The following is a 707-nucleotide window of genomic DNA, read 5'->3' as shown; positions in this document are numbered from 1 at the left end:
AGCAGGCATTAAGGGAATACAGTGGTACCTCACTGTTCTCCACTTCTGTGTCCATCACTTAGGAGTTCTGCTAATGACCATTTAATACTGTGCTCCACTAATTACCATCATTACCCCATTTTTCTGTCCTTCACCTATGACTGACTGATTTTGATTCATATAAGGAAGATGAGGAAGATGCAGCTATCCAGAAAGAGACGTCAAGAGTGCTTACACTGCAGGAGTTTTCTCAGATATTCAGTCTCACAGGTGGCACGGCTGATATCTTTCAGAACAGTGATCCATGCTGAAAAGCCAACTGCTGAAAAGTCAGACTTTCCTCCCAGTGATCCTGCTCCTTGCGCATTTAGAGTGTGTGTTGTTAAGTTCCTGTACGCGTTTCCCCCCGTCACATTAATTTTTATGGAGAAAATTGCTTTTGCTATCCTGCTCTTTTCAGGAATGTGTCTTTGATGGATAGCTGGTTGTGACTGCAATTTATTCTTCATGGCCAAGTCCGGCAGGAAAAGAGGTAATGGCCTTAACTGTAAGCAGCATCAAGGCAAAACTTCAGAAAAAAACTTCCTAAGAGTAAAGATAATTAAGCACTGGAGAAAATTGCCTAAGGAGGTTATGGCATCTCTCTCAGTAAAAGTCTTTACGATGACCTTGCTAAATGTCTGTCAGAAATCACATTGGCATTGTTAATCCTGTCTCGGGGCAGAGGC

Source organism: Apaloderma vittatum, unplaced genomic scaffold (assembly GCF_000703405.1).
Source record: "Apaloderma vittatum isolate BGI_N311 unplaced genomic scaffold, ASM70340v1 scaffold31612, whole genome shotgun sequence".
NCBI lineage: Eukaryota > Metazoa > Chordata > Aves > Trogoniformes > Trogonidae > Apaloderma > Apaloderma vittatum.
This window is presented reverse-complemented; position numbering follows the sequence as displayed.